Genomic DNA, 15,798 nt, shown 5'->3' with positions numbered 1-15,798 from the left:
CACCGAGCACTGATTACATTATCAATGGTGGTTATGATTAGCATGGTGGAACCCACCTGGTTGCTGCATTCACTTTTCTATTTCACTTCAGCTTTCATGATATGTGAAGACAAGACTTCGCCATGGGCTGTGCACGGAGCACCTGGCTTATGCCAATTAATCGACTCCCCTCAATGAAGAGAAGTGAAGTGGGAGGAGGGTCAATTTGCAAGTGGAGCTTGGCAAAATGGGGTATGATTTGTTGACATAATTGTAATCCCAACCTTCATTTACTCGTTGTGAGGTTCCAAACTCCGTTTCAGACGAGATTGACTTCATGACCAAAAGTTTCATATTTACACTTTCTAGTAAATTTTGACACTGGAATAAATGTTTCTGACTCATATCGACGCCACATAGGTCGTTTTCAAGGGGATTAGCTGCTTTTTAGGGCAGTCGCTTTTTAAATTGACTAGTGTTCTATGACTTTATGCACTAATTCCTCGTTCACGTGCCGCGTTCAACCGACATGCTAACTGGTTGAACGCTGCATGTGTATAACTACAACCACTTAGCAAGTCGTACATTTCAGAGTTCCGACTAGCATGTGAACAGGATTCTGGATTCCGTCACGTGAACAGGATTCCGTCATATGGATTCTAGAGAGTTTGTTTTTGAGATCAGTGTAGAATAAAAAACACTGGTTTGGAGATGACAGCCTAATACAGACAGAATGTCTGTTCTGCATGTCTGTTCTGCGAAATACACTGCTCAAAAAAATAAAGGGAACACTTAAACAACACATCTTAGATCTGAATGAAAGAAATAATCTTATTAAATACTTTTTTCTTTACATAGTTGAATGTGCTGACAACAAAATCACACAAAAATAATCAATGGAAATCCAATTTATCAACCCATGGAGGTCTGGATTTGGAGTCACACTCAAAATTAAAGTGGAAAACCACACTACAGGCTGATCCAACTTTGATGTAATGTCCTTAAAACAAGTCAAAATGAGGCTCAGTAGTGTGTGTGGCCTCCACGTGCCTGTATGACCTCCCTACAACGCCTGGGCATGCTCCTGATGAGGTGGCGGATGGTCTCCTGAGGGATCTCCTCCCAGACCTGGACTAAAGCATCCGCCAACTCCTGGACAGTCTGTGGTGCAACGTGGCGTTGGTGGATGGAGTGAGACATGATGTCCCAGATGTGCTCAATTGGATTCAGGTCTGGGGAACGGGCGGGCCAGTCCATAGCATCAATGCCTTCCTCTTGCAGGAACTGCTGACACACTCCAGCCACATGAGGTATAGCATTGTCTTGCATTAGGAGGAACCCAGGGCCAACCGCACCAGCATATGGTCTCACAAGGGGTCTGAGGATCTCATCTCAGTACCTAATGGCAGTCAGGCTACCTCTGGCGAGCACATGGAGGGCTGTGCGGCCCCCCAAAGAAATGCCACCCCACACCATGACTGACCCACCGCCAAACCGGTCATGCTGGAGGATGTTGCAGGCAGCAGAACATTCTCCACGGCGTCTCCAGACTCTGTCACGTCTGTCACGTGCTCAGTGTGAACCTGCTTTCATCTGTGAAGAGCACAGGGCGCCAGTGGCGAATTTGCCAATCTTGGTGTTATATGGCAAATGCCAAACGTCCTGCACGGTGTTGGGCTGTAAGCACAACCCCCACCTGTGGACGTCGGGCCCTCATACCACCCTCATGGAGTCTGTTTCTGACCGTTTGAGCAGACACATGCACATTTGTGGCCTGCTGGAGGTCATTTTGCAGGGCTCTGGCAGTGCTCCTCCTGCTCCTCCTTGCACAAAGGCGGAGGTAGCGGTCCTGCTGCTGGGTTGTTGCCCTCCTACGGCCTCCTCCACGTCTCCTGATGTACTGGCCTGTCTCCTGGTAGCGCCTCCATGCTCTGGACACTACGCTGACAGACACAGCAAACCTTCTTGCCACAGCTCGCATTGATGTGCCATCCTGGATGAGCTGCACTACCTGAGCCACTTGTGTGGGTTGTAGACTCCGTCTCATGCTACCACTAGAGTGAAAGCACCGCCAGCATTCAAAAGTGACCAAAACATCAGCCATTTAAGCATAGGAACTGAGAAGTGGCCTGTGGTCTCCACCTGCACAACCACTCCTTTATTGGGGGTGTCTTGCTTATTGCCTATAATTTCCACCTGTTGTCTATTCCATTTGCACAACAGCATGTGAAATGTATTGTCAATCAGTGTTGCTTCCTAAGTGGACAGTTTGATTTCACAGAAGTGTGATTGACTTGGAGTTACATTGTGTTGTTCAAGTGTTCCCTTTATTTTTTTGAGCAGTATATATTCCCAAATAAATGTATTCTCAAATATATTCCCAAATAAATGTATTCTCAAGTATATTCCCAAATAAATGTATTCTCAAATATATTCCCAAATAAATGTATTCTCAAATATATTCCCAAATAAATGTATTCTCAAATGTATTCCCAAATAAATGTATTCTCAAATGTGTTATTTTCTCTGTTATACTGTGTGCACTGAACTGACATGCATGATTGTTGATAAAACTCCAATGTTCAGATGAAGGGAATTAAATAGTCTATAATGCGAACCACAGCAGCGCTTAACTCAGACAGCAGTGTGAGGCTTTTGTAGCCTCCTGTAGCTGCTGGCAAAGTAATTCAAAGCCTATACTTGATCACTCAGGATGGAACTTTCCAGTGCAACTATTTTTTCCATGTAATGTTGTTATTAAAACAAAATCAGACAACCCCATAGTATAATAGTTTACCTATTTACCTAGTGTGTTCTATACAAGATAAATATGCCTCTCAGGGCCCCTTCAAGTTGGGAGAGCCATAGGAGGGAAACATGTATTCCAGTGGAGGCTTCTCAGAGGAGAAAGGGGAGGACCATCCTCCTCAGTGAATTTCATTAAAAGAAACATTATAAAACATTTTAAAAGTTAGCCTTTTCAGATAAAACTTTACTAAATATATTCACATCACCAAATAATTGATTAAAACACACTGTTTTGCAATGAAGGTCCACAGTAGCCTCAACAGCACTCTGTATTGTAACACCATGGTGTAGATGGAGGACAGCTAGCTTCCGTCCTCCTCTTGGTACATTGACTTCAATACAAAACCTAGGAGGCTCTTGGTTCTCACCCCTTCCATAGACTTACACAGTAATTATGAAAACCTCCAGAGGACGTCCTCCAGCCTATCAGAGCTCTTGCAGCATGAACTGACATGTTTTCCACCCAATCAAAGGATCAGAGGATGAATCTAGTACTGAAAACCTAAGCAAGAGCTAGCTAGAACTACAGTACAGTAGTTGACTCAGAGAGAAAGACAATAGTTGAACAGTTTTGAACAAATTAATTTCTTCAAAATTGAAGGAGAAGCATGAGAGAGAGAGATTGTCATTTTTTCACTTTCACTTACTTAGCAAATGCAGCTGGCTAGTTTAGCCTACTCAAACACCTGGCTCAAACAGAGGGATGCTATGTTAGCTAGCTGGCTATGACTATCCAACACAACACTGGAACTCTTCCAAGTCAAGGTAAGCTTTTGGTTTTATTCATTTATTGTCACCGGGCCCGCCGGTGTAACTGCTGAACTGCTTACTGACTACACTAACGTTACTACAAAGTATTAGTTCTATTAGCTTGTAACGAGGGTCGTCTAATGGGGACCAAGACGCGGCGTGTGACGTGCTCATAATTACTTTTATTTAACTCTCACACAACAAAACAACCGTAAACAGTCCTGTCAGGTGCAACATACACAAAACAGGAAACAACCACCCACAAAACACAGGAGAAAACACCCCTACTAAATAGGACCTTCAATTAGAGGCAACGAGGAACAGCTGCCTCCAATTGAAGGTCAACCCTAGAAACTAAACATAGAAATAGACACACTAGAACAAACAGAAATATACTAACATAGAACATAAACCAAAACCCCCGAAACACATAAAACAAATACCCCCTGCCACGCCCTGACCAAACTTTAATAACAAATAACCCCCTTTACTGGTCAGGACGTGACATAGCTATGTTGACTAGGACGTTACTTTAACTAATATGGGGACAACGATGTAGGCTGTGTAGCGGTTATGACATGGTTTTGCTTGGAACATTTTTTTTCTCGCTTGGTCACATACAGCTGATCTGTTGTGCTGTCATGTGTGCTCCCTCTCCGGCTTCTAGGTCACCAGGCTGCTTGTTATGGCGCACACCTGTCACCATCGTTACATGCACCTGCGTGTCATCACTCACCTTGACTCCATCACTTCCTTGATTACCTGCCCTATATATATGTCAATCCCTTTGGTTCCTTCCCCAGGCGTCATTGTTTCTGTTTCCTGTCTGTGCGTTGTTCATGTGTCTTGTTTTGTATTATGTTTAATTTATTTATTGAAACGTTTCACCTGCAACTGCTTCTGACTCATCGCCCCATCATTACATGTGCGTTGAAGTCCACAAACAAAGGGAAAAGGTTAGCGGAGGAGAGTGCATAGAAGCGAGAAGGAATACAACGCGGCTGCTATGAAAGTGCACTGTGTTTACGTGTGATTAGGGGTGTATTCATTCTGTGGATTATGTTGACAAACTTTTTTTAAACGGCAGCAAACGAAACAGGGATAAAAATACCTGAATTTGTCCAATAGAAACTGTTGGACTAATGATTACACCCTAGATAAACTAGATGCAGGCAAGAGTGTGCAAGGCGGAATTGAACACTCTCGACCTGTGTGCACTTACGTTGTAAACTTTCATTCATAGGCTAAGTTGTAGCAACCTCATGATGGGTATAGGGAAAATTAGAGTATCATGTAGTAGCCTAAACCTATCATTGAACTGGGTGAATGGAATATGAGTGACAGTCATGCAATATGCTGTAATAGAAATAAGGCCATGCTTATATATAAAAAAAAAATCCTCCCTCATCATAAATGGCACTGATGTAATTGCACAACAATTCTTAATGCAATCGAGGGAACACACTTTTGAAATCAGGTTAGGCAAATGTGTATTTTAAACAGTTTTGGCCTTGGTACGTCTTAAGGATCCGCCCCTTTTTTTTCAATTTTCACCTACCCAAATCTAACTGCCTGTAACTCAGATCCTGAAGCAAGGATATGCATATTCTTTGCACCATTTGAAAGGAAACACTTTGAAGTTTGTGGAAATGTGAAAGGAATGTAGGAAAATATAACACAATAGATCTGGTAAAAGATAATACAAAGAAAAAAACAACCGTTCTTTTGTACCTTCATCTTTGAAATGCAAGAGAAAGGCCATAATGTATTATTGCAGCCCAGCTGCAATTTAGATTTTGGCCACTAGATGGCAGCAGTGTATGTGCAAAGTTTAAGACTGAGCCAATGAACCATTGCATTTCTGTTCAGAATTTTGTATCAGGACTGCCCAAATGTGCCTAATTTGTTTATTAATAACTTTTCATGTGCAAAACTGTGCACTCTCTTCAAACAATAGCATGGTATTATTTCACTGTAATAGCTACTGTAAATTGGACAGTGCTGTTAGATTAACAAGAATTTAAGCGTTCTGCCAATATCAGATATGTCTATGTCCTGGGAAATTTTCTTGTTACTTACATCATTTCCTGTTGCATGATGTCATGCAAATCGCATTAGCCTACGTTAGCTCAACCGTCCCGTGGATGGGACACCGATCCCGAAGAAGTTTTAACCACATTATATGTAAATCAAATAAAATTGTATTTGTCACACGCGCCGAATACAACAGGTGTAGACCTTACCGTGAAATGCTTATATTTCAAGTGTAGACCTTACCGTGAAATGTATATACAGTATTTTAGTCATGGTTTATGAAATATAACTACTGCTGTACACACCTTTTCTATTCATATACTGTCCATACTGTCTATATCATTTTAAATATATATTTATATTCCGGACTCTGACATTGCTCATTTTGATATTTCTTTATTTAAAATGTTGGGATTATGGGCGTGTTGTTGTGTTTTGTTAGGTATTATTACCACAGATAGAACAATGAGCCAGATATTTCACCGACAACGATGAGACAACCTATAGGGAGGAGGTCAGAGACCTGATCGTGTGGTGCAAGGACAACAACCTCTCCCGCAACGTGATCAAGACAAAGGAGATGATTGTGGACTACAGGAAAAGGAGGTGTCACATGTGCTCCCTCTCCGGCCTCTAGGTCACCAGGCTGCTTATTATTGCGCCACACCTGTTACGCGTGATTCGTGTTTCTTGTTTTGTTCATGTTTATTTATTTATTAAATGTATTCACTCCCTGAACTCCCTGAACTGTCACATATGCTCTCTCTCCGGTGCTCTAGGTTGCCATGCTCCCGCACCTCAGCCGGATTGACAGGTTTCTGCGCCTCAGCAGAGGTGACTGGTCCGCTCCTGATCCCCGGGAACGTCATTTTGGTCGCCGTCCTGCGGCTGGAGCCATGTGTCGGGGAGGGGGGTACTGTCATGTGTGCTCCCTCTCTGGCCTCTAGGTCACCAGGCTGCTTATTATTGCGCACACCTGTCATGCGCATCAGCACCTAATGACAATCAACTGGACTCCATCACCTCCTTGTTTACCTGCACTATATATGACACTCCCTTTGGTTCCTTCCCCAGGTGTTATTGTTTCTGTTTCTGTTTCATGTCAGTGCGCTATTCATGTTGCTTGTTTTGTTCATGTTCGTTTATTTATTAAATGTATTCACTCCCTGAACTTGCTTCCCGACTCTCAGCGTACATCGTTAGAGGAGGACCGAGCACGCTCCCATTCTCATCGACGGGGCTGTTGTGGAGTAGGTTGAGAGCTTCATGGTCCTTGGCATCCACATCACCAACAAACTAACATGGTCCAAGCACACCAAGACAGTCATGAAGAGGGCACGACAAAACCTATTCCCCCTCAGGAGAATGAAAAGATTTGGCATGGGTCCTCAAATCCTCAAAAGGTTTTACAGCTGCACCATCGAGAGCATCCTGATGGATTGCATCACTGCCTGGTATGGCAACTGCTCGGCCTCTGACCGCAAGGCACTACAAAGGGTAGTGCGTACAGCCCAGTACATCACCGGGGCTAAGCTTCCTGCCATCCAGGACCTCTATACCAGGCGGTGTCAGAGGAAGGCCCTAAAAATTGTCAAAAACTCCAGCCACCCTATTCATAGACTGTTCTCTCTGCTATCTCACGGCAAGCGATACCGGAGCGCAAAGTCTCAGCCCAAGAGGCTCCAAAATAGCTTCTGCACCCAAGCATAAGACTCCTGAACAGCTAATCAATTGGCTACCCAGACTATTTGCAATGCCCCCCCCAAACTAAAATCTGTAACGGACAGAATGGACTGCATTGTTTAGAAGGAGTGCAAGGGCGAATTGAGTTATTGCACACAAGCAATTCACAGAGTCGGAGTTCTCTAACGTTAATATGCAAATGAATGCTAGCATGCGCCAATAGAATCTCACTAGCTCCTACTTGGCTCGGTCCACCTCCTTGCTTGTTCAGCCCACTATGATTAATTTGCTCCCATTGAAAACGACAGGCTCTGGTCTATCTGGGGTTAGTTATACAAATATTTGTTATTACTGCACTGTTGGAGCTAGAAACACAAGTATTTCGCTGCACCTGTGATAACATCTGAAATCTGTGTATGTGAACAATAAACTATTTGACTTGAATTTTCTAGAGGCGCTCACCGTCCGGCTGACCGTGCTCGCATTACTATTGGCAAATGAAGGCCTATGTGCATTGGTTAGAGTCAGTGGAGGAGCAGTGTAGTGCAGTACTCCACACAAGCATTAACCACAAATAAAGCTTACCTACATTTGAACTCTATGGATACCTATAGAACATACACCCACATAGAACCTCTCGGATGCCCTTGCATTAAATTTAGTGTTCTCCAGTTTTTGTCAACCTCGTTCAGAGAGAGGATATACAGTATGTTGCTTATTTTGACTCTGTGGCCAGCCTGCCTCTTGGGTCTGAAGTTGTCTTGAGGTCTGAAGTTGTCTTGAGGTCTGAAGTTGTCTTGAGGTCTGAAGTTGTCTTGAGGTCAGGATTCTAACATGATTGAGTTGAGTGGCTGGAGCTACAGTACTACTGTAAGTGAATCTGGTTGCCATCGTGACTGACTTTGCCTGAGAGGGAGGATGAAATTCACTCAGTTGAGTGACACCACCTGACTACTGAGTCACATGTGTTATGTGGGATAGACACAACAGATCCAGACGCTCACTAACTAACTTATGTAAGCCCTTTTAACCATCTATGGGGGGGGGGGTATAAATTACTCAATGACCATGCATGTGGTTTTGACTGACAAACCTATATAAAAAGTTGGTCACAAAAAAAAGAACGGGAAATTAGTAACATTTTGCTTTAATCTAAAAATGAATATTCAAATATAAGATGGCTGCTCTGCTCTAATTGTCACAAACACTCTGAGGAAAATGCTGCAAATTGTCCTTCATGTTCTGTACTATACCATCTGAGCTATACAATACATTTTGTGATGAAGATTGCTGTTTCTCCCCCAGCTACTGCCTATACAACCCTAAAACGAATGAGGCACATTAGGTAAAGTGATTGAGTCTGAGCTTGGTATGTTTAAATGCTGCTCACTGGTGGAACTAAGGGAGAGAGACTTTCTTTCCATTGATCCGCCCGCACGGCTACCCAGCTGTGATTTAACCACTTTCAATTTGTGCGTGGCTCCCCCACCGGCAGCCTTATTTCATCAGGTTGCCCCCGTCTGCCATGGGAATCCACTAACACCACTCACTACACTAAAGCTGCCCTGGCCAGTCACGAGGCTGGCAGCAGAGAGGATCTGAAGGGGCCCGTCATTGTTTACCTGGGCATGCGGTGGTGGTGGGGGTGGGGGTGGGGGAGGGAGGTGACATTTTACTCATCAGGGCAGAGTGGTTGGTGTGAGTGGTCATCTTTATGCACACAGTGTTTACCTGGCTGGGGCACAGCTGCAGAGGAGATTACTCATCACTTTACCTGCTGTGTGGGTGGGAGAGTTACACATTATATTCAAGGGAAGGGTGAATGTGCTGTTAATACACTGGGGTATTGTTGCTTACCATATTGTATGCTTGCTTTACCAGACTTCTTTGATGCAGCATAATGAAACTGGGAGAAACCATGAGTCCATGGGTTAAGATTACATGCTGTCAGGCTAAGTTTATCTTCACCTTAGACTGCCCAGCCTACTCTGTAGTAAGCGATGCCCTCTCTGTGCTCATTAATATGGAATATTTAAAAATTGCCCACTTTGGAAGCCCAAAGTGGGCCATTCAAGGCTGATCCCTTGAATGGCTGATTTGGCTGATTATAACTAAAACAATATTTTACAGGATAATTAAATGTGTTGAGAAAGAAAATAGATGTATGCAATATAATTTAAGGAAAATGCCTCTGCGTTTTCACTGATAGGTGTTTACCTCTGGGAAAGCATGCAGCAACATTTCTTTTTTAAGGAGAGAAAATACTCTCATTTGCCTCAGGGACTTTCAAACTATGACCAGTTAGTATTTATTTTCCTGTCTTTACTTGATTGATTAAGTGTTTGAAAGGGAACCGTATTAGAGGCTGAGAAGAAGATTATCATGACAGCACTTTGTAGTTGAATTCAGTTTTGGGCGTTCTTTCTGAGTCATGCCTGGGGATGGCTTTACATGGTTTATGTGTACTGTACAGTACAAAATGACACATCATTGTTTTTTAGAAATGCAGGTGTGTATATAGTCCATATTCAGCACACAGGAGCAACAAGGGAAATATAAAACGGAAAATAATTAAATGAAATATTGAATAAGTAAAGTACACATGACTACAGTAAGTACTTTAAGTTAAATATCCAATCTCGAGCAGAACAATATCTACATGAGAGCTACATGAATACTGTATTAGTCAATGTCATATGCAATAACCACTCAAATGCAATCATTAAACATGAATTCATAATGATCTTTTTTCAATAATTGAGGATTTTTATTGTGTGCATAATGAGGTACTCTTAAGTAACATATCTTTGAGGATGATGGCATGTCTGCTGGTGGACCATCCTCTAGTCTAGAAGCTGCTTTAGTATATAAGTTAGAGATCAGGGGTAACCATAATGAGGAATTAATTATCCAAGCCCTAATTGGACAGTCATGATCATGCCATTGGCTTGCAGTCTAAAGGGATATCCATGTTATGGCAACCAAACAAATGTGAACAGAAGGGCATAAATCCATAAGGTAGAGCTTGGTATTCTCAAGGATAAAGCTTATGAAAATAGACATGTCTCCATCACAACGCTGATGCTGCCTGCTGTCACTCACAGCCAAAACATCTTTCTCTCCTTCAACTCACATTTGGGTTTAATACCCGCAATTCCATTTCATGCCTATGACTCACTCATCCTCCTTCTGAATCTGAGGGTACTGTATGTTTAGTTCTTCTGTGGCTCCATGGTTTAAGAGCAGGGAAGTGTGATTTAAGTTATTCGCAGTGAGGCTCAGCCCATCCAGCTAACACTACAGTCACAACCACTCCAATGTAAGACTCTGGGGTTGAATGATATAAAATCAGCTGCAAAATAAAACATTTAAGAGACTTCTATGATGATAAAACACAGTTGAGTTCACATTGCCCCACAACATTATGTTGACACATTTACAAATTGAAGTTAAGAAAATAAATGGAGCTCTTGCCTTGTTTTGAGGAGGTATACAGCATTGGTATCTAGGTTGTTCTAATAACTGAGCATCTAAATAGCCTCAATAGTTTAATGAACATGCGTTCTTATGACTCATGCTCACCATGGCTACAGATTTAAATACTCTTCTGCTGTTAGCATTGACACAATATGGACAGTGGGTTGATTTGATTGCCATGACAGGCAATCATGCCATAGAACAGAAATAACTTTCAGTGAATTTACATAAACCTAATCTATCTACATTCTCTGCTTAAGGGGTGATGATGTAAGGTCTGTTTTGTTCTACTCTGGGAGAAAACACAGAGATGTTGAAGTGTATTGATGAGAACATTGAGTGCAGAATTTATACTTGGTTTTGAAACATTTAACTGTGGGCTAAGTCCTATGCAGGGATATATAATAATTACTAAATACCTTTTTCAAGGGCTTCATTATTTTCCACTTCTTTTCATGTTTAAAAGCATTCTTTCCTGAAGACGTGAATGATGTGCCCATCGCAGGCAGCAGCGTCCTCCTGCTCCTCAGATAAAATAGGGAAATGTTTCACTCACTAAATAAAGCACATTGCCATGAGTGCTCTTGCAGATTTTTCATGAGGCTTTCAACTAGAGGATATTTTTAATGGCAAGATATATGATGTACTAAACATGCCCTCAACCCATCTCTCTTGTGCCACAGCCCTCCATGATTCTCTTTTCAGAGATAACAATAATACACATTTTAACTGTGTCTGCTGTTGGAAATCTTTTCTCATTTTGAAACAAAACTGAAAATCAGTAGACCACTTGAGCAACCTGTGAAGCAGAACTAAAGATATCCTTCCCTTCTCTTTTCTTCATTTTCTTAGGAATCATTGGCGCTTAAGGAGTAACACGCATTCATCATCACATTGGGACTGAGAGCAGGAGAGTGGCAGGAGTGCCAACTGTACATAACATGGAGGATGTAACAAGAGACTTCTCCAGAGCCTAGTGCCCTGCAGGATTTGCACGGACAGGGAGGCAAAGATGAGGCAGGACAACAAGAACAAACGCAGGTCAATGCACTGGGCAACTGTGTCCATCCACCACCAGTGAAATCCAGGGGCCTTCTACTAACCCTGGCCAAACCGACTCCAACATAGGCAACACAAACCCAAGGCCATCCCCTGTCTGCCCTGGTAAGTAATAAAATCGAAATTTAAAACGCTTATGATCAACAATTTTATAATGAGCTTCAGAAACTGTTTGGGGGGTTCATTTTGCAGTGATGTAGTCTCCCAGTGCTGTAGACTTACTGGCCCTGTCGCTAGGCCTGGGTGACTCTTCTGATGTCATCGGCGTGCAGCTGGATCCTCTATTTGAGTGATGAACAAGGTCTAGTAAAAGGGTGAATGAACTGATGTAATGGACTCACTGAGGTGTACTACAGCCTGGATATGGGTCCAATAATACAATTGTTTAACTTCTGGCCTCCCTCCAGGGAGAGATTGACCACAGCTGGATATAGTGCAGTGATAATGATCTATGGAGACATGCAGGAGAGGAAGTCCTTTCTGAATATGGCAGATTGGGAGGAAGGCCTTTCTGAATATGGCAGATTGGAATGTTGACTCACTCATTCTGCCAAAAGGCTGTAACATTAACTGTCTGTAATACCAATGTCATTAAAAAAAAATCTATATTTGCTAGTCTTAAATGCCATCTTTATGGCCAAAAGCCAAATACACATCGCTGTGCTGCTTTGTTGGGTTGGTGAAAGAGAAGAGTCGAGTCATTAGGAGAAGAGAGTTAGTGGTGCTACTGGACAGTACAATCATGTGCTTCTTTACGCTCCAAGTGTTAAGAACAGGAGCAAATAGAACTTGTGTTTGCTGTAGCCAGATCCATTTTTTTTTTACCAATCATTGCTGCAGAATATCAAATGTTGTCTTGTATTCCGTTTGTATTTTTTGTATCTTTGAGCTGTGTCCACAAAGTGTTGATCTTGATATGTGAGATAAATAATGAGCAGGGGTCTTATGAGACAGATCAAATCAAGGGTCTTGATATGTGAGATATATAATCAACAGTAGTAATGCATTGCAATTATATGCCCATTCCACTAAAGTGCAGTAGAATGATGACAGCAGTGAATAGTGAATGTGCTCCACTTTGGAGAGCGAAGCTGAGAGGTGTCTTGCGGAGTGTCTCAGGAACACTTCTCGCTCTCAGCCATTTGACCAGATGTTCTCATTAGCACCTTCTTCTAACCTCTTAGGGGAGGGAGGAGGGTGGCACATTTAGAGTGTCCTCTCGCTCAGCTGCCATTAAACTATAAGAACCTAGATTCAGCCCTGTATTTTTACCATTAGAATACAGGGCCATTCAATATAGTCTACACAGAAGTTTATGAACTGAATAACAATCCTCAATGAATAACACTAACCAGATTATCAGAATAGGGCTATACAGTATATTGACTCTGTTCATTTGTTTGATGACTTAATTATTACCTGACACATCATTAGTGTTTGATGAGGTGGGTAATAAACATGACACAACTAATGGAATGTCATGAACATAGGGCTTTCATTTGCTTAATCACGTGATGAGGTTTGAGTAATGATTGGGTTTATGGTGCATAAAGGAGGTCAGCTCCTCTCTCTATGTTACTGGGTGAGCCACCGCTCTTTCTGGTGCACTGTATTTATCTTATCAATCAGTTCCCATGGAGATAGCATCAGAGCCTAACAATTGTCAATCATCTTCAGGGCGGGCTTGCACTGTCAGACTGTCTTTGTGAGCCTTCCTCTACTGTGTGAAAGAGAGATGGGGAGAGATGGAAAGAGACCAAGGACACATAATAATATTTGGATGCCATACGTTACGGTAGTTGACAAGACCCAGTATTATGGATGCAGGCATGTTCAACTTTAATCACCCGTGGGGTTTCATCCCTGGCTGAATTTGATTTGAAGGAGAGCCATGGTTCTGATTGGAGAGCCTTATAGATGTTTAGGGTCACTTCACCAGTTCTACCAGCGTAATCAGGAGGTGAACTGCTATTTCCCATCCCTGGAAAGAGAAATGGCTCTGATGTGACTTCCTGGCCCCAAGCCGACCTTTCCCGAAGAGGTGCGATTATCGTCTGTTCCTGAAAGTGCTATAATTCTCTATGTTTTACAATCCAGAACCCCTTCACTACATACATCCTGCTGTTGGAGTAATAGTGGGTCTAAAATCTTTGACTTTTACCTTGCCTTTATTCCCATATCTGTTGTGATAGTCACATCCCATCATGACCCTGGCTAGCGTTACGCTGTCGATCTGGATTCATCTTTCAAAGTGCTTTCTTGTTTTCCTTAGGAACTCCCACATAGTCATGGACAAGTGTGGATTTGGCTCAGTGGAAAAAGGGACAGAGCCCCAAGGAATGTTCTGCTTTACACAGCCCTGTAGTGCTATGATGGTTGGCATAGTCACCCAGCCGTGAATATTATGACATTTGAATAATGCCAGTCAAGGTTCATTTCCATGCCCATGTCTAAAGCTCCTTCTTCTTTAAAAAAATATTTTCATACTTCAAAGCTGACATTAGGAAAAAGCCTCTATCGCTCATGTTAAACCTCAAAGAGTGTAGTTGATACATTATTTATGTCGTATCAAATACATATGCAATGCATACAACATGATCAGTGGCAATTTTAGCATGTAAATCTTGGTGGGGCAAAAAAAATAAAAAATGTGGGAAGCCACTACACAGCAGTAAACAATGCATTAATTGCATTATAACGGTGACAAACTGTGCCCGCAAACTGTTAGGGCCTACATTTAACTGTCCCAACAGCAGAGTCCCAAAAGCAGTCCCAACACCTTACCACTGCTACACCTGGCCATCAGCGGAGCCTTGTCTGGCAGCAAAAGTTCATTCAGCCTCATTTACTGCCTTTAAAAAAAACGGCTGACTTGCTTAAATGAATGTGGTTTCTACTGACAATTGAGATGTACAAACTATGGCATAAGGGGGATGACAAGCAGATAAGAGGCCATCCATAATTTCAAGTAAGACATTAATGAGCGAGCTAGGACGGACGTAATCAATATAACTAATATATAAATATTTGTTCAGCACTTTTGAAATGTACAGGGACAGAATTCAGAACATGAGCCGATAATTAAAGGGGGCATATAAGCAGACAATGAAAGCTCTTACAATATTCGATGATTACATTTCTCAGAAACAGGTTATAGGCTACATGTGCACCACCAAGTCAGAACAGTAGGCAAAATTAAGGGGTGAAAATAAACCAAATTATTAGGGTGAGGCACATCGACTACTAACAGCTTACTACACAACATACACTGAGTATTACTTTCTTAGCTACAGTAATCATATCTCCCTGGCATATTACATAATTAATGCAACAGCAAGACATTTTTGGACTCACCTTGTTGTGCTGTGTTCATTTGAACAGTAAGGTGGCGCGGTGGTCCTTTGTAGGCAAATGTTGTCATCAAACTTTGTCATTAAAGTCTGGCATTCTCTGGATTTATGGTGCTTTCAAGACATTTGGGAACTCTGGAAAAAAGGTTGAATCTAGAAAGAGGTCCGAGTTCCTGATTTACAATTCCGAGTTGGATGAAAGTTCAAAACTTATTTTCCCCGAGTTCCCAATTGTCTTGAACTCACTAAAGTCAGATTTTGTAGTTCCGAGTTAACAGTTGTTTGAGCGCGGCACAAATCATGCTTCATAGACAGCATGGCCAGTGTTGAATGTTTATAATTTTAAACTAGGAAAAGAGACCCTTAATTTTAGACTTGGGACCCCACAGCCACTCCACTGAATAGCAGGCTAATGATTTCCTTGCAATGCTTGCAGTTAGCCACTGATTCCTTCCAAACCATTCATTGTTGAATTTGCGATTTCCGACTTGTTGTGTACACAGCTTTATTAACTCAATGATCATTTACATTTACATTTAAGTCATTTAGCAGACGCTCTTATCCAGAGCGACTTACAAATTGGTGCATTCACCTTATAATATCCAGTGGAACAACCACTTTACAATAGTGCATCTAAATCTTTTAAGGGGGGGGTTAG

The 15,798-nt window shown here is 42.1% G+C and overlaps 1 protein-coding gene across 1 annotated transcript in view; it reads left to right on the top strand.

The window, feature by feature from the left end:
* The window catches only part of LOC106613881 (leucine-rich repeat-containing protein 7), a 175,856-nt gene that overhangs the window by 40,682 nt on the left and 119,376 nt on the right, over nt 1-15,798 (top strand). Inside the window, exon 2 of the mRNA XM_014216586.2 lies at nt 11,584-11,895. The gene's annotated coding sequence lies outside the window, so the exon portion shown is untranslated. The remainder of the gene's footprint in view (nt 1-11,583; nt 11,896-15,798) is intronic.

Source organism: Salmo salar, chromosome ssa10, assembly GCF_905237065.1.
Source record: "Salmo salar chromosome ssa10, Ssal_v3.1, whole genome shotgun sequence".
Lineage (NCBI taxonomy): Eukaryota > Metazoa > Chordata > Actinopteri > Salmoniformes > Salmonidae > Salmo > Salmo salar.
This window is presented reverse-complemented; position numbering and strand designations above follow the sequence as displayed.